This window comes from Rutidosis leptorrhynchoides, chromosome 3 (assembly GCF_046630445.1).
Source record: "Rutidosis leptorrhynchoides isolate AG116_Rl617_1_P2 chromosome 3, CSIRO_AGI_Rlap_v1, whole genome shotgun sequence".
Classification (NCBI taxonomy): domain Eukaryota; kingdom Viridiplantae; phylum Streptophyta; class Magnoliopsida; order Asterales; family Asteraceae; genus Rutidosis; species Rutidosis leptorrhynchoides.
Window position 1 is genome coordinate 656,453,651 of NC_092335.1, and position 25,000 is coordinate 656,478,650.

Sequence of the window (25,000 nt, forward strand, 5' to 3'; positions counted from 1 at the left end):
AGTGGTATTGTCCACAGTTAAAAAATGAGAAGAAAAAGGCATATGACAAGAATAAACAAAAGAAAAGTGATGGTGGTGATGATGATAAGGTTGAAGTTAACGCTATCACGATTGAGTTCTTTGTTTGTATTGATTATGATATGATCAATCTTACTCATGATGACACGAGTTGGATTATTGATAGTAATGCTACATGTCATGTTGCAATATGTAGAGATCACTTCTCATCTTACACTCCATGTGACTATGGATTTGCTAGGATGGGTAATTCTGAGTTATCAAAGATCGTTGGTATTGGAGATGTTTGTTTGAAATTTGACACGGGAATGGAGTTAGTTTTGCATAATGTAAAACATGTTCCGGATATGATACTTAATGTTATTTCAACAGGCATTCTTGATGATGATGGTTATTATAACGGTTTTGGTAATGGTATTTGGAAACTAACTCTTGGTTCTATGATAGTGGGAAAAGGCAAGAAAGACTCAAGATTATACATAACGCGTCCGAAGATCATCCAGAACATTGTTAACGCAGTGGACAATGTTGATTCTACCGAGTTGTGGCATAAAAGACTTGGCCACATGAGTGAAAAAGGGATGTATATCTTATTTAAGAAGAATGTGTTGTCGGGTGTTAGTAATATTAATTTGAGTAAGTGTTCTCATTGTTTGGCAGGGAAACAGACCAGAGTTGTGTTTAAGAGTCATTCTCCTTTTTGAATGGAGAACGTACTTGATCTAGTACATTCGGATGTGTGTGGGCCTATGAAGACTAGGACACTTGGTAGATGTTCCTACTTTGTTACATTCATCGGTGATCATTCCAGGAAGGTGTGGGTTTATACCTTAAGGAATTTCATGCACTAGTATTTGAAAAGTTTAAGGAATTTCATGCACTAGTTGAAAGGCAAACGGGGAAGAAACTTGAAATGTCCCGTTCATATTGATTATAAACGTTCCATATTAATTGATTTCGTTGCGAGGTTCTGACCTCTATATGAGACGTTTTTTAAAGACTGCATTCGTTTTTAAAACAAACCATAACCTTTATTTTATCGACAAGATTAAAAAGTCACCACCTAGATTATCCAGAAATGATAATCTAAAATATCACACTTACACACTACCAATACATATTGGTTTACAATATTAATATGTTACAACAAAGTAAATCTCGAATGCAATTTTAAACAATATTATACAAGCATGCTGACACCAAATCTTGTCTATATTTTAGCATGCAATAGCGGAAGCTCTTAATAATCACCTGAGAATAAACATGCTTTAAACGTCAACAAAAATGTTGGTGAGTTATAGGTTTAACCTATATATTTATCAAATCGTAATAATAGACCACAAGATTTCATATTTCAATAAACATCCCATACATAGAGATAAAAATCATTTATATGGTGAACACCTGGTAACCGATTGGTATAGAATATCCCTTATCATTCCGGGACTCCCTTCGGACATGATGAATTCGAAATACTAAAGCATCCGGTAATGGATGGGGCTCGTTGGGCCCAATAGATCTATCTTTAGGATTCGCGTCAATTAGGGTGTCTGTTCCCTAATTCTTAGATTACCAGACTAAAAAGGGGCATATTCGGTTTAATAATCCAGCCATAGAATGTAGTTTCATTTACTTGTGTCTATTTTGTAAAAAACATTTATAAAACTGCATGTATTCTCAATCCCAAAATATTAGATTTTAAAAGTGGGACTATAACTCACTTTCACAGATTTTTACTTTGTCGGGAAGTAACACTTGGCCACTGGTCGATTCACGAACCTATAACAAATATGTACATATATATCAAAGTATGTTCAAAATATAATTACAACATTTTTAATACGTTTTGCTGTTTTAAGTTTATTAAGTCAGCTGTCCTCGTTAGTAACCTATAACTAGTTGTCCACAGTTAGATGTACAGAAAATAAAGCAATATATATTATCTCGAATCAATCCACGACCTCGTGTATACAAGCCTCAGGCTAGATCACAACTCAAAGTATATATAATATTTTGGAATCAACCTCAACCCTGTATAGCTAACACCAACATTACTGCATATAGAGTGTCTATGGTTGTTCTGAAATATATATATATATATATATATATATATATATATATATATATATATATATATATATATATATATATATATATATATATATATATATTTACATATAAATATATATAGATGGGTCGATATGATATGTCAAAACATTGTATTCGTGTCTATGGTATCCCAAGATTACACAATATATTAGAATACATATATAATACAATATGAGTTAGCTAGGATATGATTAATATAGATTTGTTACCAATTTTAACGTAGCTACAACAAGAAAAATTATCCAATCTTGTTTTACCAATAACTTCTTCGTTTTAAATCCGTTTTGAGTGATTCAAGTTGCTATGGTTTCATATTGAACTTAAATTTATGAATCTAAACAGAAAAAGTATAAGTTTATAGTCGGAAATACAGATTACAAGTCATTTATGTAAAGGTAGTCATTTCAGTCGAAAGAACGACGTCTAAATGACCATTTTGGAAAACATACTTCCACTTTGAGTTTAACCAAGATTTTTGGATATAGTTTCATGTTCATAAAAAAAATCATTTTCCAAGAAGAACAACTTTTAAATCAAAGTTTATCATAGTTTTTAATTAACTAACCCAAAACAGCCCGCGGTGTTACTACGACGGCGTATATCCGGTTTTACGGTGTTTTTCTTGTTTTCAGGTTTAAATCATTAAGTTAGCATATCATATAGATATAGAACATGTGTTTAGTTAATTTTAAAAGTCAAGTTAGAAGGATTAACTTTTGTTTGCGAACAAGTTTAGAATTAACTAAACTATGTTCTAGTGATTACAAGTTTACACCTTCGAATAAGTTAGTTTCATATATATGAATCGAATGATGTTATGAATATCATTACTACCTCAGGTTTTGTGGATAAACCTACTGAAAATGAGAAAAATAGATCTAGCTTCAAAGGATCCTTGGATGGCTTGAAGGTTCTTGAAGTAGAATCATGACACGAAAACAAGTTCAAGTAAGATTTCCACTCAAAATAAGATTGTTAAAGTTATAGAAATTGAATCAAAGTTTGAATATGAGTATTACCTTGCATTAGAAAGATATCTTACTGCAAATAAAAGAGATTTCTTGAGATTGGATGATCACTCAAAGTGGATTTGCAAGATTGGAAGTAAGCTAGCAAACTTGGAAGTGTTGTTGGTCTGTTCTTGAGTAGTTGTTTTATAACTTGGTTTATGTATGGATTTATGAACTAGATTGAGCTAGATTTTGATGAAGATGATGAAGAACACTTAGAACAATTGAATAACACTTGAGAGAGAGTAGTTTGATGCATGTAAGTTGCAAAATGAAAGTGTTTATGTGTGTGTTCTTTCACGTGAACTATGGTGTCAATATAGGCTCCATTAGTTTGTTGTTTTGTTAGATATTTCATGCTAGTTGCCAAATGATGGTTCCCAATGTGTTAGGTGACTCACATGGGCTGCTAAGAGCTGATTATTGAATTGTATATACCAATAGTAAATACATTTAGAAGCTAGGTATTGTACAAGTACGAATACGGGTGCATACGAGTAGAATTGTTGATGAAAATGAATGTGGATGTAATTGTAAGCATTTTTGTTAAGTAGAAGTACTTTGATAAGTGTCTTGAAGTCTTTCAAAAGTGTATAAATACATTTAAATATACTACATGTATATACATTTTAACGGAGTCGTTAAGTCATCGTTAGTCGTTACATGTAAAAGTTGTTTTGAAACCTTTAACTTAACGATCTTGTTAAATGTTATTAACCCATTGTTTATTATATCTAATGATATGTTAAATTATTATATTATCATAATAATATGATGAATTAATATATCTTAATATGATATATATACATTTAAATGACGTTACAACGATAATCGTTACATATATGTCTCGTTTTGAAATCCTTAAGTTAGTAGTCTTGTCTTTACATATGTGGTTCATTATTAATATACATAATGATATGTTTACTTATCATTTATCATGTTTATATATAGTGTAACAATATCTTAAAATGATTCATATGTAATTAGTAAAACGTTGTTATAACGATAATCATTATATATATCGTTTTCAAGTTTCTTAACTCAATAGTCTCATTTTTGTGTATAAAACTCATTGTTAAAATACCTAATGAGATACTTACTTATCATAATATCATGTTAACTATATATATATATATATATATATATATATATATATATATATATATATATATATATATCATCATATAGTTTTTACAAGTTTTAACGTTCGTGAATCACCGGTCAACTTGGGTGGTCAATTGTCTATATGAAACCTATTTCAATTAATCAAATCTTTACAAGTTTGATTGCTTAACATGTTGGAAACACTTAATCATGTAAATATCAATTTCATTTAATATATAAAAACATGAAAAATTTCGGGTCACTACAGTACCTACCCGTAAATAAATTTTGTCCCGAAATTTTAAGCAGTTGGAGGTGTTGACGTATCTTCTGGAAATAAGTGCGGGTATTTCTTCTTCATCTAATCTTCTTGTTCTCAGGTGAACTCGGGTCCTCTACGAGCATTCCATCGAACCTTAACAATTGGTATCTTGTTTTGCTTAAGTCTTTTAACCTCACGATCCATTATTTCGACAGGTTCTTTGATGAATTGAAGTTTTTCGTTGATTTAGATTTCGTCTAACGGAATTGTGAGATCTTCTTTAGCAAAACATTTCTTCAAATTCGAGACGTGGAAAGTGTTATGTACATCCGCGAGTTGTTGAGGTAACTCAAGTTGGTAAGCTACTGGTCCGACACAATCAATAATCTTGAATGGTCCAATATACCTTGGATTTAATTTCCCTCGTTTACCAAATCGAATAACGCCTTTCCAAGGTGCAACTTTAAGCATGACCATATCTCCAATTTTAATTTCTATATCTTTTCTTTTAATGTCAGCGTAGCTCTTTTGTCGACTTTGGGCGGTTTTCAACCGTGGTTGAATTTGGATGATCTTCTCGGTAGTTTCTTGTATTATCTCCGGACCCGTAATCTGTCTATCCCCCACTTCACTCCAATAAATCGGAGACCTGCACTTTCTACCATAAAGTGCTTCAAACGGTGCCATCTCAATGCTTGAATGGTAGCTGTTGTTGTAGGAAAATTCTGCTAACGGTAGATGTTGATCCCAACTGTTTCCGAAATCAATAACACATGCTCGTAGCATGTCTTCAAGCGTTTGTATCGTCCTTTTCGCTCTGCCCATCAGTTTGTGGATGATAGGCAGTACTCATGTCTAAACGAGTTCCTAATGCTTGCTGTAATGCGTGCCAGAATCTTGACATAAATCTGCCATCCCTATCAGAGATAATAGAGATTGGTATTCCATGTCTGGAGACGACTTCCTTCAAATACAGTCGTGCTAACTTCTCCATCTTGTCATCTTCTCTTATTGGCAGGAAGTGTGCTGATTTGGTGAGACGATCAACTATTAAACAAATAGTATCAAAACCACTTGCAGTCCTTGGCAATTTAGTGAAGAAATCCATGGTAATATTTTCCCATTTCCATTCCGGGATTTCGGATTGTTGAAGTAGACCTGATGGTTTCTGATGCTCAGCTTTGACCTTAGAACACGTCAAACATTCTCCTACATATTTAGCAACATCGGATTTCATACCCGGCCACCAAAAATGTTTCTTGAAATCCTTGTACATCTTCCCCGTTCCAGGATGTATTGAGTATCTGTTTTATGAGCTTCTCTAAGTACCATTTCTCTCATATCTCCAAATTTTGGTACCCAAATTCTTTTAGCCCTATACCGGGTTCCATCTTCCCGAATATTAAGATGCTTCTCTGATCCTTTGGGTATTTCATCCTTTAAATTTTCTTCTTTTAAAACTCCTTGTTGCGCCTCCTTTATTTGAGTAGTAAGGTTATTGTGAATCATTATATTCATAGCTTTTACTCGAATGAGTTGTCTGTCCTTTCTGCTCAAGGCGTCGGCTACCACATTTGCCTTCCCTGGGTGGTAACGAATCTCAAAGTCGTAATCATTCAACAATTCAATCCACCTGCGCTGCCTCATGTTCAGTTGTTACTGATTAAATATGTGTTGAAGACTTTTGTGGTCGGTATATATATAATACTTTTGACCCCATGTAAGTAGTACCTCCAAGTCTTTAATGCAAAAACAACAGCGCCCAATTCCAAATCGTGAGTCGTATAATTTTGCTCGTGAATCTTCAATTGTCTGGACGCATAAGCAATTACCTTCGTTCGTTGCATTAATACACAACCGAGGCCTTGCTTTAAGGCATCACAATATATCACAAAATCATCATTCCCTTCAGGCAATGACAATATAGGTGCCGTAGTTAGCTTTTTCTTCAACAATTGAAACGCTTTCTCCTGCTCATCCTTCCATTCAAATTTCTTCCCTTCATGCGTTAATGCAGTCAAAGGTTTTGCTATTTTGTAAAAATCTTGGATGAACCTTTTGTAGTAACCAGCTAATCCTAAAAATTGACGTATATGCTTCGAAGTTTTCGGGATTTTCCACTTTTCAACGGTTTCAATCTTTGCTGGATCCACCTGAATACCTTCTTTGTTTACTATGTGACCGAAGAATTGAACTTCTTCCAACCAAAATGCACACTTTGAAAAGTTAGCGTACAGTTTTCTCTCCTTAACAACTCTAGCACTTTTCTCAAATGTTCTTCGTGCTCCTGGTCATTCTTTGAGTAAATAAGTATGTCATCGATGAAAACAATGACAAACTTATCAAGGTATGGTACACACACTCGGTTCATGAGGTCCATGAACACAGCTGGTGCGTTAGTCAACCCAAACGACATAACCATAAACTCGTAATGACCGTAACGCGTCCTAAAAGCAGTCTTTGGAATATCATCCTCCTTTACCCGCATTTGATGATACCCAGAACTTAAATCAATCTTCAAATAAACCGATGAGCCTTGTAGTTAATCAAATAAGTCGTCGATTCTCGGTAGTGGGTAGCGGTTCTTGATGGTAAGTTTGTTCAACTCTCGGTAGTCGATACACAACCTAAATGTACCATCCTTCTTCTTGACAAACAAAACAGGAGCTCCCCATGGTGATGTGCTTGGTCGAATAAAACCACGCTCTAAAAGTTCCTGTAACTGACTTTGTAATTCTTTCATTTCGCTGGGTGCGAGTTTGTATGGAGCACGAGCTATTGGTGCAGCTCCTGGTACAAGGTCTATTTGAAATTCAACTGATCGATGTGGGGTAATCCCGGTAATTCTTTCAAAAATACATCGGGAAATTCTTTTGAGACGGAAACATCACTGATGTTCTTTTCTTCAGGTTTAACTTCCTCGATATGTGCTAGAATGACGTAACAACCTTTTCTTATTAGTTTTTGCGCCTTCATACTACTAATACGATTTAATTTCGCTTTGTTCTTTTTCCGTACACCATTAAGGATTTTCCTTTTTCCCGTACAATGCGAATTGCATTATTATAACATACGATCTCTGCTCTCACCTTTTTCAACCAGTCCATACCAATTATCACATCAAAACTTCCTAACTCTATTGGTATCAAATCAATCTTAAATGTTTCACTAACCAGCTTAATTTCTCAATTCCGACATATATTATCTGCTGTAATTAATTTACCGTTTTCTAATTCGAGTAAAAATTTATTATTCAAAGGTGTCAGTGGACAACTTAATTTAGCACAAAAATCTCTACTCATATAGCTTCTATCCGCACCCGAATCAAATAAAACATAAGCAGATGTATTGTCAATAAGAAACGTACCCGTAACAAGCTCCGGGTCTTCCTGCGCTTCTGCCGCATTAATATTGAAAACTCTTCCGCGGCCTTGCCCATTAGTATTCCCTTGGTTTGGGTAATTTCTAATAATGTGGCCCGGTTTTCCACATTTATAACAAACTACGTCGTCATTATTTGTTTCGACCTTATTTGTTTCTTTATTTTTGTTGTTCTTTGGTCCATAAACCTCACATTTTGCCGCTCCATGACCACTTCTCTTACACTTTGTGCAAACTGTTGTGCAAAACGCATTCGGATGGTACTCTACACACCTGAAGCGTGGTTGTTTCTGTTGTTTGTTGTTATTGAGGTTGTTGTTGGGATTGTTATTGTTGTTGAAACGGTTGTTGTAGTTGTTGTTGTTGTTGGGATGTTTGTTGTAGTTATTGTTAGGATTGTGGTTATTGTTGCGATTGTTGTTGCGGTTGTGGTTCTAATTGTTATTGTTGTTGTACTGGTGACTCTTGTCACCGTTTTTCTCCCACTTCCTCTTGAGTTGTTTCGTGTTGGCTTCTTCGGCCGCCTGCTCTTTAATTCCCCCCTCAATCTGATTTATAATTTTATGAGCCATTCAACTTGCATTCTGTATGGAAGCGGGCTCGTGTGAACTCACATCTTCTTGAATCCTTACTGGTAACCCTTTTACAAACGCGTCGATCTTCTCTTCTTCATCTTCGAACGCTCCCGGACACAATAGGCACAACTCTGTAAATTGTCGTTCATATGTGGTAATGTCGAATCCTTGTGTTCGTAACTCTCTAAGTTCTACCTTGAGCTTATTGACTTCGTTTCTAGGACGGTACTACTCGTTCATCAATTGCTTGAATGCCGACCACGGTAGTGCGTAAGCAGCATTTTGTCCTACCTGTTCAAGATAGGTGTTCCACCACGTTAACGTAGTACCTGTGAAGGTATGCGTACCGTACTTAACTTTGTCCTCTTTAGTACACTTACTTATGGCAAACACCGATTCGACCTTCTCGGTCCACCGTTTCAATCCAATTGGTCCTTCGGTTCCATCAAATTCTAAAGGTTTGCAGGCAGTGAATTCTTTGTAGGAGCATCCTACACGATTTCTTGTAGAATTAGTTCCACTGCTAGATCCAGAGTTATTGTTATTTTGCATCGCAGCCTGTACTGCGGCTATGTTTGCTGCAAGGAAAACACGAAAGTCTTCCTCGCTCATGTTAAAATTCTGACGAGTCGTCGGTGCCATTTCCTTCAAAAATAGCCCAAAAGAATTAAGTTAATCATATAGAATTTTAAGAGTAGTTAATAGTATTTCGTAGCATAGTATGAACTCATTTATAAAAGCTTTTTCTTCATATTAGCATTTTATAGTTTTAATTCGGGTAGTACCTACCCTTTAAGTTCATACTTAGTAGTTAATATACAATTTAACTACTACAATTCTATATGGAAAAAAACTGATTATAATAAAATTTCGCGTTCAAATTTTATACAATATTTTACAAACTTACAATACCGCTATTATACATATTGGATGAAATATAGCACATAATAACTTTGCTACTCGGCAGCTATATAGGCAATTCTAGTTAATACGCAAGTTGTTCAGTAAAAGAAATGAAGACACGTAATTCATAAGTCCAGAAACAAGTCATGCATTCTGGTTTTACTAAGACGACTTTCCATCCTTGGTCTTGTGGAAAGTAACCGTTATGACCATTGGCTAGGCAGTATGTTGTAATGTTGTCAAAAGGACGAGGGTTTCGTAATGTCCAACAGCCCCGTAATAATCTAAAAACATTGTTTCTCACCCCAACTACTGAATCCGTCACTTGTGGGAAGGTTTTATTTAAAATTTGTAACCCGATGTTCTTCTTCTCACTTTGGTAAGAAGCGAACATCACTAATCCGTAAGTATAACATGCATCTTTATGTTGCATGTTAGAAGCTCTTTCTAACTCACGAAATCCTATGTTGGGATATGTTGAGTCAAAATAGGTTCTTAACCCGTAGCGTAAAATTGCATTTGGGTTCCCCACATTTAACGCTTTAAAAAAAACACGACGTAACTTACGGTCTCCCCAATGTGATATACCCCACCTATCAAAGGAAAGCCTTTTATAAACTAAGGAATTTCTGGAAAGTCTTTCAAATATTTGACAAGTTAATTTCGCCATAACTAAATGTGCTGATGAATTCTGACTGACTCTAGACAAGATTTTCTCAATCATATCCTATGGTAGGTCTTCTAAAATATTTGGTTGTCTACCCTTAACGTCCATTTTGTTTTTATACTGTAAAATAGACAAGGATTAGATTCGTAAAAGATAATTAACAAACAATACAAGCAAATTTTACATAGAACATAAAAGTACAAGCACACTACAATACATATAATACACAACATGATTACAACCCTCTAATCTGAATCACTGGTTTCTTCTTCTTCGGACTTGGTTCGTTTTCCTAATTTTCTAGGGATATATGGTGTTCCTCTAATACGAGCCGTCGTTTTCCACAATGGATTAGAAAAACCTGGTGGTTTAGAGGTTCCCGGGTTATTGTTACATTTTAGGAAATACGGACGTTGCCGATACATATAAAGTTCGTCGGGGTTGGAATCAGGTTTCTCTATTTTTATACCTTTTCCCTTATTATTTTCTTTTGCTTTATTAAATTGGGTCGAGGTAATTTCTATAACATCATCGGAATCCTCATCGGGATCCGATTCATCGGAAAATTGGTAATCTTCCCAATATTTTGCTTCCTTGGCGGAAACACCATTGACCATTTTTGACTTTGGTCCGTTGGTTGAGGATTTTATTTTATTTAATCGATTTACTGTAGGTATCAATATTTCTTCCTCCGGAACCTCTTCTTCTTCCGGTTCTTCCTCTTTCGGTTCCACCTCTTCCTGTTCCTCCTCTTCCGGTTCTTCCTCTTCCGGTTCCTCTTCAGGAATTTGTGAATCTTCCCAAAGTATATTCGACTCTTCATTATTATTAAGTGAGTCGATGGGATTTGTACTAGAGGTAGACATCTATCACACAATATCAAACACGTTAAGAGATTAATATATCACATAATATTTACATGTTAATAATATATAGTTTCCAACAAAAAATGTTAAGCAATCGTTTTTGAAGAAAAACACGGTCGAAGTCCAGACTCACTAATGCATCCTAACAAACTCAGTAAGACACACTAATGCAAAAATTCTGGTTCTCTAAGAACAATGCTCAGATACCAACTGAAATGTCCCGTTCATATTGATTACAAACGTTCCATATTAATTGATTTCGTTGTGAGGTTTTGACCTCTATATGAGACGTTTTTCAAAGACTGTATTCGTTTTTAAAACAAACCATAACCTTTATTTTATCGACAAGATTAAAAAGTCATCACCTAGATTATCCAGAAATGATAATCTAAAATATCACACTTACACACTACCAATACATATTGGTTTACAATATTAATATGTTACAACAAAGTAAATCTCGAATGCAGTTTTAAACAATATTATACAAGCATGCTGACACCAAATCTTGTCCATATTTTAGCATGCAACAGCGGAAGCTCTTAATAATCACCTGAGAATAAACATGCTTTAAACGTCAAAAAAATGTTGGTGAGTTATAGGTTTAACCTATATATTTATCAAATCGTAATAATAGACCACAAGATTTCATATTTCAATAAACATCCCATACATAGAGATAAAAATCATTCATATGGTGAACACCTGGTAACCGACCTTAACAAGATGCATATAGAATATCTCCTATCATTCTGGGACTCCCTTCGGACATGATGAATTCGAAGTACTAAAGCATCCGGTACTTTGGATGGGACTCGTTGGGCCCAATAGATCTATCTTTAGGATTCGCGTCAATTAGGGTGTCTGTTCCCCAATTCTTAGATTACCAGACTAAAAAGGGGCATATTCGGTTTAATAATTCAACCATAGAATGTAGTTTCATTTACTTGTGTCTATTTTGTAAAACATTTATAAAACCGCATGTATTCTCAATCCCAAAATATTAGATTTTAAAAGTGGGACTATAACTCACTTTCACAGATTTTTACTTCGTTGGGAAGTAAGACTTGGCCACTGGTCAATTCACGAACCTATAACAAATATGTACATATATATCAAAGTATGTTCAAAATATAATTACAACATTTTTAATACGTTTTGCTATTTTAAGTTTATTAAGTCAGCTGTCCTCGTTAGTAACCTACAACTAGTTGTCCATAGTTAGATGTACAGAAAATAAAGCAATATATATTATCTCAAATCAATCCACGACCTCGTGTATACAAGCCTCAGGCTAGATCACAACTCAAAGTATATATAATATTTTGGAATCAACCTCAACCCTATATAGCTAACTCCAACATTACTGCATATAGAGTGTCTATGGTTGTTCCGAAATATATATATATAGATAGGTCGATATGATATGTCAAAACATTGTATTCGTGTCTATGGTATCCCAAGATTACATAATATAATAGAATATATGTATAATACAATATGAGTTAGCTAGGATATGATTAATATAGATTTGTTACCAATTTTCACGTAGCTACAACAAGAAAAATTATCCAATCATGTTTTACCCATAACTTCTTCGTTTTAAATCCGTTTTGAGTGATTCAAGTTGCTATGGTTTCATATTGAACTTATGTTTATGAATCTAAATAGAAAAAGTATAAGTTTATAGTCAGAAATACAGATTACAAGTCATTTTTGTAAAGGTAGTTATTTCAGTCGAAAGAACGACGTCTAGATGACCATTTTGGAAAACATACTTCCACTTTGAGTTTAACCAAGATTTTTGGATATAGTTTCATGTTCATAAGAAAAATCATTTTCCCAGAAGAACAACTTTTAAATCAAAGTTTATCATAGTTTTTAATTAACTAACCCAAAACAGCCCGCGGTGTTACTACGACGGCGTATATCCGGTTTTACAGTGTTTTTGTTTTGTTTTCAGGTTTTAAATCATTAAGTTAGCATATCATATAGATATAGAATATGTGTTTAGTTGATTTTAAAATTCAAGTTAGAAGTATTAACTTTTGTTTGCGAACAAGTTTAAAATTAACTAAACTATGTTCTAGTAATTACAAGTTTACACCTTCGAATAAGATAGTTTCATATATATGAATCGAATGATGTTATAAATATCATTAATACCTCAAGTTTTGTGGATAAACCTACTGAAAATGAGAAAAATAGATCTAGCTTCAAAGGATCCTTGGATGGCTTGAAGGTTCTTGAAGTAGAATCATGACACGAAAACAAGTTCAAGTAAGATTTCCACTCAAAATAAGATTGTTAAAGTTATAGAAATTGAATCAAAGTTTGAACATGAGTATTACCTTGCATTAGAAAGATATCTTACTGCAAATAAAAGAGATTTCTTGAGATTGGATGATCACTCAAAGTGGATTTGCAAGATTGGAAGTAAGCTAGCAAACTTGGAAGTGTTGTTGGTCTGTTCTTGAGTAGTTGTTTTATAACTTGGTTTATGTATGGATTTATGAACTAGATTGAGCTAGATTTTGATGAAGATGATTAAGAACACTTAGAACAATTGAAGAACACTTGAGAGAGAGTATTTTGATGCATGTAAGTTGCAAAATGAAAGTGTTTATGTGTGTGTTCTTTCACGTGAACTATGGTGTCAATATAGGCTCCATTAGTTTGTTGTTTTGTTAGATATTTCATGCTAGTTGCCAAATGATAGTTCCCACATGTGTTATGTGACTCACATGGATTGCTAAGAGCTGATCATTGAAGTATATATACTAATAGTAAATACATTTAGAAGCTAGGTATTGTACGAGTACAAATACGGGTGCATACGAGTAGAATTGTTGATGAAAATGAATGAGGATGTAATTGTAAGCATTTTTGTTAAGTAGAAGTACTTTGATAAGTTTCTCGAAGTCTTTCAAAAGTGTATAAATACATTTAAATATACTACATGTATATACATTTTAACGGAGTCGTTAAGTCATCATTAGTCGTTACATGTAAAAGTTGTTTTGAAACCTTTAAGTTAACGATCTTGTTAAATGTTGTTAACCCATTGTTTATTATATCTAATGATATGTTAAATTATTATATTATCATAATAATATGATGAATTAATATATCTTAATATGGTATATATACATTTAAATGATGTTACAACGATAATCGTTACATATATGTCTCGTTTCGAAATCCTTAAGTTAGTAGTCTTGTCTTTACATATGTAGTTCATTGTTAATATACATAATGATATGTTTACTTATCATTTATCATGTTTATATATAGTGTAACAATATCTTAAAATGATTCATATGTAATTAGTAAAACGTTGTTATAACGATAATCGTTATATATATCGTTTTCAAGTTTCTTAAATCAATAGTCTCATTTTTGTGTATAAAACTCATTGTTAAAATACCTAATGAGATACTTACTTATCATAATATCATGTTAACTATATATATATATATATATATATATATATATATATATATATATATATATATATATATATATATATATATATATATGTATATGTGTGTCATCATATAGTTTTTACAAGTTTTAACGTTCGTGAATCACCGGTCAACTTGGGTGGTCAATTGTCTATATGAAACCTATTTCAATTAATCAAGTCTTAACAAGTTTGATTTCTTAACATGTTGGAAACTCTTATTCATGTAAATATCAATTTTATTTAATATATAAAAACATGGAAAAGTTCAGATCACTACAAAACTCAAGTGTATTCGGACTGATAATGGTGGTGAATACATTGGCAGATTTGATGCTTATTGTAAGGAGAATGGTATTCGGCATCAAAAGACTCCACCAAAGACACCTCAGTTGAATGGCTTAGAAGAAAGGATGAACAGAACTTTGGTTGAGAGAGTTAGATGTTTGCTTTCACATGCGGGGTTGTCGGATTCCTTTTGGGGTGAGGCTTTAAATACGGCAGTTCATATTATTAATCTAACCCCTTGTGTACCTTTGCTTTTTGATGTTCCTAATAGGGTTTAGAGCGGCAAAGATGTTTCTTACTGTCATTTACGAGTCTTTGGATGTAAAGCATTTGTTCATGTTCCCAAAGATGAAAGGTCAAAGCTTGATATGAAGACTAAGCCATGTGTATACCTAGGTTATGGTGAAGATGATTTTGGGTACAGGTTATATGATCCAGTTCAGAAGAAACTCGTACGAAGCCGAGATGTTGTGTTTACAGAAGATCAGATGTTAAAAGATGTTGATAAGACAGATTTTGTTCCTCAACCTAGTGCTGATCTTGTTAATTTGGATCCAGTTACTCCACAACATGTTGGAGATGATGTTCATAATGATGAACATGGTACTGATGATGATTATGCTCCGGAGCAGGTAGAGATTCCAGTACCAGATGTGCCCCCATTTGTCCCACTTTTGCGGTCTACCCGAGACCGTCATCCTTCTGTTAGATATTCTGCTGATGAGTATGTATTACTCACTGATGGGGGAGAGCCAGAGTGTTATGCAGAATCTATGAAAGATGAGCATAAGAAGGAGTGGGGTGAAGCCATGCAAGATGAGATGAATTCCTTACAAGAGAACAATACTTATGAGCTGGTGAAGTTATCTAAAGGCAAGAGAGCTTTGAGAAACAAATGGGTATTCAAAGTGAAGACAGATGAGCTTACTTCACAACCAAGGTACAAAGCTAGGTTAGTCGTTAAAGGATTCAGCCAGAAAAGGGGTATTGATTTTGATGAGATTTTCTCACCGGTTGTGAAGATGGGATCTATTCGAGTGGTTCTTGGGTTAGCTGCTAGTCTTGATCTTGAGGTTGAACAGATGGATGTCAAGACTGCTTTTCTTCACGGTGATTTGGATAAGGAAATCTACATGATGCAACCTGAAGGTTTTCGGGTTAAGGGTAAAGAAAATTATGTTTGCAGACTTCAGAAAAGTCTATATGGGTTGAAGCAAGCACCGAGACAGTGGTATAAGAAGTTTGAGTCGGTTATAGGAAAGCAAGGCTACTGAAAGACAACTTTAGATCATTGTGTTTTCTTTCAGAGGTTTGGTGATGATGATTTCATCATATTGTTGTTATACGTTGATGATATGTTAATTGTTGGTAAAAATATTAAAAGAATTGCGCAGTTGAAGCGAGAATTGAGCAAGTATTTTGCTATGAAAGACTTGGGACCAGCAAAACAGATTCTTGGCATTCGGATTTCTAGAGATAGAGGTGCTAAGACGTTACATATATCACAAGAGCAATACATTGAAAAGGTGCTTAGTAGATTCAACATGAAGAATGCTAAAGCGGTTAGTTCCCCTCTTACTAACAACTTTAAGCTAACAAATAGAGATTGCCCTACTTCAAAGGAGGATGTTGAGGAGATGGATAAAGTTTCATATGCTTCAGCGGTTGGTAGTTTGATGTATGTTATTGTGTGTACTAGGCCTGATATAGCTCATGCGGTAAGTGTTGTTAGTCGGTTTATGTCAAATCCGGGTAAGAAGCATTGGAAAGCGGTTAAATGGATTATGAGATACTTACGAGGTACTTCAAAGTTAGGTATCACATTCGGAAATGGAGAGCCAGTGCTTGTTGGTTATACAGACTCAGATATGGTAGGAAACAAAGATAACATGAAATCTACTTCTGGATATTTGATGACTTTCGCTGTAGTGACCCGAACTTTTCCATGTTTATATATATTAATTGAGATTGATATTTACATGATTAAATGTTTCCAACATGTTAAGCAATCAAACTTGTTAAGACTTGATTAATTGAAATAGGTTTCATATAGACAATTGACCACCCAAGTTGACCGGTGATTCACGAACGTTAAAACTTGTAAAAACTATATGATGACATATATATGGTTATATATATAGTTAACATGATATTATGATAAGTAAACATATCATTAATTATATTAACAATGAACTACATATGTAAAAACAAGACTACTAACTTAATGATTTTGAAACGATACATATATGTAACGATTATCGTTGTAACGACATTTAATGTATATATATCATATTAAGAGATATTCGTACATCATAATATCATGATAATATAATAATTTAAAATCTCTTTTGATATTATAAACATTGGGTTAACAACATTTAACAAGATCGTTAACCTAAAGGTTTCAAAACAACATTTACATGTAACGACTAACGATGACTTATCGACTCAGTTAAAATGTATATACATGTAGTGTTTTAATATGTATTCATACACTTTTGAAAGACTTCAAGACACTTATCAAAATACTTCTACTTAACAAAAATGCTTACAATTACATCCTCGTTCAGTTTCATCAACAATTCTACTCGTATGCACCCGTATTCGTACTCGTACAATACACAGCTTTTAGATGTATGTACTATTGGTATATATACTCCAATGATCAGCTCTTAGCAGCCCATGTGAGTCACCTAACACATGTGGGAACCATCATTTGGCAACTAGCATGAAATATCTCATAAAATTACAAAAATATGAGTAATCATTCATGACTTATTTACATGAAAACAAAATAACATATCCTTTATATCTAATCCATACACCAACGACCAAAAACACCTACAAACACTTTCATTCTTCAATTTTCTTCATCTAATTGATCTCTCTCAAGTTCTATCTTCAAGTTCTAAGTGTTCTTCATAAATTCCAAAAGTTCTAGTTTCATAAAATCAAGAATACTTTCAAGTTTGCTAGCTCACTTCCAATCTTGTAAGGTGATCATCCAACCTCAAGAAATCTTTGTTTCTTACAGTAGGTTATCATTCTAATACAAGGTAATAATCATATTCAAACTTTGGTTCAATTTCTATAACTATAACAATCTTATTTCAAGTGATGATCTTACTTGAACTTGTTTTCGTGTCATGATTCTGCTTCAAGAACTTCGAGCCATCCAAGGATCCATTGAAGCTAGATCCATTTTTCTCTTTTCCAGTAGGTTTATCCAAGGAACTTAAGGTAGTAATGATGTTCATAACATCATTCGATTCATACATATAAAGCTATCTTATTCGAAGGTTTTAACTTGTAATCACTAGAACATAGTTTAGTTAATTCTAAACTTGTTCGCAAACAAAAGTTAATCCTTCTAACTTGACTTTTAAAATAAACTAAACACATGTTCTATATCTATATGATATGCTAACTTAATGATTTAAAACCTGGAAACACGAAAAACACCGTAAAACCGGATTTACGCCGTCGTAGTAACACCGCGGGCTGTTTTGGGTTAGTTAATTAACAACTATGAAAAACTTTGATTTAAAAGTTGTTATTCTGAGAAAATGATTTTTATTATGAACATGAAACTATATCCAAAAATTATGGTTAAACTCAAAGTGGAAGTATGTTTTCTAAATGGTCATCTAGACGTCGTTCTTTCGACTGAAATGACTACCTTTACAAAAACGACTTGTAACTTATTTTTCCGACTATAAACCTATATTTTTTCTGTTTAGATTCATAAAATAGGGTTCAATATGAAACCATAGCAATTTGATTCACTCAAAACGGATTTAAAATGAAGAAGTTATGGGTAAAACAAGATTGGATAATTTTTCTCATTTTAGCTACGTGAAAATTGGTAACAAATCTATTCCAACCATAACTTAATCAACTTGTATTGTATATTATGTAATCTTGAAATACCATAGACACGTATACAATGTTTTGACCTATCATGTCGACACATCTATATATATTTCGGAACAACCATAGACACTCTATATGTGAATGTTGGAGTTAACTATACAGGGTTGAGGTTGATTCCAAAATATATATAGTTTGAGTTGTGATCAATACTGAGATATGTATACACTGGGTCGTGGATTGATTCAAGATAATATTTATCGATTTATTTCTGTACATCTAACTGTGAACAACTAGTTGTAGGTTACTAACGAGGACAGCTGACTTAATAAACTTAAAACATCAAAATATATTAAAAGTGTTGTAAATATATTTTGAACATACTTTGATATATATGTATATATTGTTATAGGTTCGTGAATCAACCAGTGGCCAAGTCTTACTTCCCGACGAAGTAAAAATCTGTGAAAGTGAGTTATAGTCCCACTTTTAAAATCTAATATTTTTGGGATGAGAATACATGCAGGTTTTATAAATGATTTACAAAATAGACACAAGTACGTGAAACTACATTCTATGGTTGAATTATCGAAATCGAATATGCCCCTTTTTATTAAGTCTGGTAATCTAAGAATTAGGGAACAGACACCCTAATTGACGCGAATCCTAAAGATAGATCTATCGGGCCCAACAAGCCCCATCCAAAGTACCGGATGCTTTAGTACTTCGAAATTTATATCATATCCGAAGGGTGTCCCGGAATGATGTGGATATTCTTATATATGCATCTTGTTAATGTCGGTTACCAGGTGTTCACCATATGAATGATTTTTATCTCTATGTATGGGATGTGTATTGAAATATGAAATCTTGTGGTCTATTATTATGATTTGATATATATAGGTTAAACCTATAACTCACCAACATTTTTGTTGACGTTTTAAGCATGTTTATTCTCAGGTGATTATTAAGAGCTTCCGCTGTCGCATACTTAAATAAGGACGAGATTTGGAGTCCATGCTTGTATGATATTGTGTAAAAACTGCATTCAAGAAACTTATTTTGTTGTAACATATTTGTATTGTAAACCATTATGTAATGGTCGTGTGTAAACAGGATATTTTAGATTATCATTATTTGATAATCTACGTAAAGCTTTTTTAAACCTTTATTAATGAAATAAAGGTTATGGTTTGTTTTAAAATGAATGCAGTCTTTGAAAAACGTCTCATATAGAGGTCAAAACCTCGCAACGAAATCAATTAATATGGAACGTTTTTAATCAATAAGAACGGGACATTTCAGTTGGTATCCGAGCGTTGGTCTTAGAGAACCAGAATTTTGCATTAGGGTGTCTTATCGAGTTTGTTAGGATGCATTAGTGAGTCTGGACTTCGACCGTGTTTACTTGAAAAATGATTGCTTAACAAATTTTGTTGGAAACTATATATTTTTAACATGTGAATATTATGTGATATATTAATCTCTTAACGCGTTTGATATTATGTGATAGATGTCTACCTCTAGAACAAGTCCCATTGACTCACCTAATAATAATGAAGATTCAAATGTAAATTGGAATGATTCGTGGACTGATTCACAAGTTCCCGAAGAGGAACCGGAAGAAGAGTCGGAACCGGAAGAGGAATCGGAACCGGAAGAAGAATCGGAACCGGATGAAGAAATAGAACCGGTGGGGGAAATAATAAAACGGTTAAGTAAAAGAAAATCCTCAACCAACCGACCAAGGTTAATTATGGTCAATGGTGTTTCCGCCAAGGAAGTAAAATATTGGGAGGATTACCAATTCTCCGATTAATCGGATTCCGACGAGAATTCCGATGATGTTATAGAAATTACCCCAACTGAATTTAAAAAGGCAAAAGAAAATAATAAGGGAAAGGGCATAAAAATAGAGAAATCTAATTCCAACCCCGATGAACTTTATATGTATCGTCAACCCCCGAAGTCCTTAAGTTGTAACAATGACCCGGGAACCTCTAAACCACCAGGTTTTTCTAAACCAATGTGGATTACGACGGCTCGTATTAGGGGAACATCATATATCCCTAGAAACTTGGCAAAACGAACCAAAACCGAAGAAGAAGAAACAAGCGAGTCGGAATAAGATAGTTGTATTCGTGTGGTGTAATATATGTAATATAGTGTGCTTATGCTTTATGATATATGTAAAAATTGCTTGTATTAATAAGTATTTTTTTTATGAATCTAACTCTTGTCTATTTTACAGTATAAAAACACAAAATGGATAGACAACCCAATATTTTAAGAGACCTACCGGGAGACATGATTGATGAAATCTTGTCTAGAGTCGGTCAGAATTCTTCGGCACAACCATTTAAGGCGAGATCAGTTTGTAAGACATTCGAAGAACGTTCCAAGAATGCCTTGGTTTATAAAAGGCTTTCGTTCGAAAGATGGGGGATATCACATTGGGAAATCCATAAGTTACGATGTGTTTACTTTGACGCATATATTGCGGGGAACCCAAATGCTATTTTACGCAATGGGTTAATAAATTATTTTGACTCAATATATCCGAATATTGGACTTCGTGATTTAGAAAAAGCGGCTAACATGCAACATAAAGAAGCATGTTATGCTTACGGATTAGTAATGTTCGCTTCTCACCAAAGTGAGAACAAGAACATCGGGCTACAACTATTAAACAAAACGTTCCCACAAGTGACGGAGTCGGTAATTGGGGTAAGAAATGAGGTTTTTAGATTGTTACGGAACTGTTGGACATTACGTAACCCTCGCCCCTTCGACAACGTTACAACACGCTGTCTTATCAACGGCCACAACGGTTATGTTCCACAAGACCAAGGATGGGAAGTAATCCTAGTAAAACCAGAATGCACGACTTGTTTCTGGACGTATGAATTACGTGTCTTTATTGCCTTTGCTGAACGACTTGTGTACTAGCTAGAATTATCTTCACAACCATCTTGTATCAAATTTATTGTGTGCTATATTTCATGCTATATGTAAAATAAGCGGTATTGTAAGTTTGTAAAATATTCTGTAAAAGTTTGAACGCGAAATATTATTATAATCAGTTTTTCATATAGAATTGTAGTAGTTGAATTGTATATTAGCTACTAAGTATGAACTTAACGGGTAGGTACTACCCGAATTTAAACTTATAAAACGCTAATATGAAGAAAAAGCTTTTATAAATGAGTTCATATTATGCTACGAAATACTATTAACTACTCTTAATATTCTGTATGATTAACTTGTTCCATTTGACTATTTTGAAGGAAATGGCACCGACTACTCGACACACCGTGAATATGAATGAAGAGGAATTCCGTACTTTTCTAGCTTCAAACATAGCCGCAGTACAAGCTGCGCTACATACCAACAATAACCTTGGATCTAGCAGTACAGGAAATCGTGTAGGATGCACCTACAAAGAATTCACTGCCTGCAAACCTTTGGAATTTGATGGAACCGAAGGACCGATCGGATTGAAACGGTGGACCGAGAAGGTCGAATCGGTGTTTGCCATAAGTAAGTGTAATGAAGAGGACAAAGTGAAGTACGCTACGCATACCTTCACAGGTTCTGCGTTAACATGGTGGAATACCTATCTAGAGCAAGTGGGACAAGATGATGCTTACGCACTACCGTGGTCAGCATTCAAGCACTTGATGAACGAGAAGTACCGTCCCAGAACTGAGGTCAATAAGCTCAAGACAGAACTTAGAGGGTTACGAACCCAAGGATTTGATATTACCACGTACGAAAGACGATTCACAGAATTGTGCCTATTGTGTCCGGGAGAATTCGAAGATGAGGAAGAGAAGATCGACGCGTTTGTGAAAGGATTACCGGAAAGAATCCAAGAAGATATAAGTTCACACGAGCCCGCCTCCATACAACAGGCATGTAGAATGGCTCACAAACTAGTGAACCAGATTGAAGAAAGAATTAAAGAACAGACTGCTGAAGAGGCCAATGTGAAGCAAGTCAAAAGAAAGTGGGAGGAAAACGGTGATAAGAATCACCAATACAACAACAACAGCAATTACAACAATAATCGCAACAATTATCCCAACAATCGCAACATCAATCGCAACTACAACAAACGGCCCAACAACAACAACAACAACAACAACAGCAACTACAACAATCATCCCAACAACAATAATAACCTCAATAACAACAACAATCAGAAGCAGCTATGCCAAAGGTGTGAAAAGTATCACTCGGGGTTCTGCACCAAATTTTGCAACAAGTGTAAAAGAAATGGTCATAGCGCGGTGAAGTGTGAGGTCTACGGACCAGGGGTTAATAGAACGAAAGGAAAAAATAGTGTCGGAACGAGTAATGGCGGAGCAAGTAGTGTCGGAGCAAGTTATGCCAATGTAGTTGTTATAAATGTGGAAAACCGGGCCACGTTATTAGAAATTGCCCGAACCAGGAGAACACGAATGGACAAGGCCGCAGAAGAGTTTTCAATATTAATGCGGCAGAGGCACAAGAAGACCCGGAGCTTGTTACGGGTACGTTTCTTATTGACAATAAATCTGCTTACGTTTTATTTGATTTCTGGTGCGGATAGAAGCTATATGAGTAGAGATTTTTGTGCTAAATTAAGTTGTCCATTGACGCCTTTGGATAGTAAATTTTTACTCGAATTAGCATATGGTAAGTTAATTTCAGCAGATAATATATGTCGGAATCGAGAAATTAAACTGGTTAGCGAAACATTTAAGATTGATTTGATACCAGTAGAGTTAGGGAGTTTTGATGTGATAATCGGTATGGACTGGTTGAAAGAAGTGAAAGCAGAGATCGTTTGTTACAAAAATGCAATTCGCATTACACGAGAAAAAGGAAAACCCTTAATGGTGTACGGAGAAAAGGGCAACACGAAGCTACATCTTATTAGTAATTTGAAGGCACAAAAACTAATAAGAAAAGGTTGCTATGCTGTTCTAGCACATGTCGAGAAAGTACAAACTGAAGAAAAGAGCATCAATGATGTTCCCATTGCAAAAGAATTTCCCGATGTATTTCCGAAAGAATTACCGGGATTACCCCCACATCGATCCGTTGAATTTCAAATAGATCTTGTACCAGGAGCTGCACCAATAGCTCGTGCTCCTTACAGACTCGCACCCAGTGAGATGAAAGAACTACAAAGCCAATTACAAGAACTTTTAGAGCGTGGTTTCATTCGACCAAGCACATCACCGTGGGGAGCTCCTGTTTTGTTTGTCAAGAAGAAAGATGGTACATTCAGGTTGTGTATCGACTACCGAGAGTTGAACAAACTTACCATCAAGAACCGCTACCCACTACCGAGAATCGACGACTTATTTGATCAACTACAAGGCTCGTCTGTTTATTCAAAGATTGACTTACGTTCCGGGTATCATCAAATGCGGGTGAAAGAAGATGATATTCCAAAGACTGCTTTCAGAACACGTTACGGTCATTACAAGTTTATGGTCATGCCGTTTGGTTTAACTAATGCACCAGCTGTGTTCATGGACCTTATGAACCGAGTGTGTGGACCATACCTTGACAAGTTTGTCATTGTTTTCATTGATGACATACTTATTTACTCAAAGAATGACCAAGAATACGGTGAACATTTGAGAAAGGTGTTAGAAGTATTGAGGAAGGAAGAATTGTACGCTAAGTTTTCAAAGTGTGCATTTTGGTTGGAAGAAGTTCAATTCCTCGGTCACATAGTGAACAAAGAAGGTATTAAAGTGGATCCTGCAAAGATAGAAACTGTTGAAAAGTGGGAAACCCCGAAAACTCCGAAACACATACGCCAGTTTTTAGGACTAGCTGGTTACTACAGAAGGTTCATCCAAGACTTTTCCAGAATAGCAAAACCCTTGACTGCATTAACGCATAAAGGGAAGAAATTTGAATGGAATGATGAACAAGAGAAAGCGTTTCAGTTATTGAAGAAAAAGCTAACTACGGCACCTATATTGTCATTGCCTGAAGGGAATGATGATTTTGTGATTTATTGTGACGCATCAAAGAAAGCTCTCGGTTGTGTATTAATGCAACGAACAAAGGTGATTGCTTATGCGTCTAGACAATTGAAGATTCACGAACAAAATTATACGACGCATGATTTGGAATTAGGCGCAGTTGTTTTTGCATTAAAGACTTGGAGGCACTATTTATATGGGGTTAAAAGTATTATATATACCGACCACAAAAGTCTTCAACACATATTTAATCAGAAACAACTGAATATGAGGCAGCGTAGGTGGATTGAATTATTGAATGATTATGACTTTGAGATTCGTTACCACCCGGGGAAGGCAAATGTGGTAGCCGATGCGTTGAGCAGGAAGGACAGAGAACCCATTCGAGTAAAATCTATGAATATAATGATTCATAATAACCTTACTACTCAAATAAAGGAGGCGTAACAAGGAGTTTTAAAAGAGGGAAATTTAAAGGATGAAATACCCAAAGG